The sequence below is a fragment of the Galeopterus variegatus genome, unplaced genomic scaffold (genome assembly GCF_000696425.1).
Source record: "Galeopterus variegatus unplaced genomic scaffold, G_variegatus-3.0.2 Scaffold55885, whole genome shotgun sequence".
Taxonomy (NCBI): domain Eukaryota; kingdom Metazoa; phylum Chordata; class Mammalia; order Dermoptera; family Cynocephalidae; genus Galeopterus; species Galeopterus variegatus.
Genome location: NW_007781996.1, coordinates 1 through 606, shown reverse-complemented (window position 1 = coordinate 606; position 606 = coordinate 1). Strand labels below are relative to the sequence as shown.

Sequence of the window (606 nt, the reverse complement as noted above, 5' to 3'; positions counted from 1 at the left end):
TGGCCCCCTTTCCTTTTTTGCCCTGTATGGTCTAGATCTGCAGCCACTTGAGCTGAACAAGCCTATCGATCTACTTACCAAGAAGTCCTCCTGCTCATGGCATGGGTTCAGTTTTGTACTGTGTTCAGAAGCACTGCCATTTCCCGTAGATCCCCGGAGCCAAAAGGGGGCTGGAGGAAATCAGGATGATAGTATCCAGGCCCTGACCCAGGTGGATATCAAAGTAAACTGGATCAATTTCTTCACCTTGAAGATTAAGATCTGGAGGTATGAGGGGAGAAGGAGAAATGGGAATTCCTTTGGAATCAGAAAGATCACTTGCTCTGTCCTCATCATTTTCTTTAATAATTTTCATTGCCTGAAAGTCAAAAAACTGTTTGTTCACTGAGGCCCCCTGACATCTGGAAACAAGTGGATTTATTTTGGGTTTTCCTTCCTAGGAAATGTTTTCTTTAAGTTTATCTTCAGTGGATTGGGAAACACCTACAACTTTGCTTCTCAGCTGAGAAGAAACATGGTTTACAGGGGAACTACTGTGCTTTTTTCCTGAAGAATTCTTTGAACGTTGCATTTTATCCCAAGATGAGCCAGCATTCATATTGCTGC

The 606-nt window shown here is 43.1% G+C and overlaps 1 pseudogene; it reads right to left on the bottom strand.

The window, feature by feature from the left end:
- Positions 1–4: 4 nt before the first annotated feature.
- LOC103584435 lies at positions 5–598 on the bottom strand (annotated as a pseudogene).
- Positions 599–606: the final 8 nt, after the last annotated feature.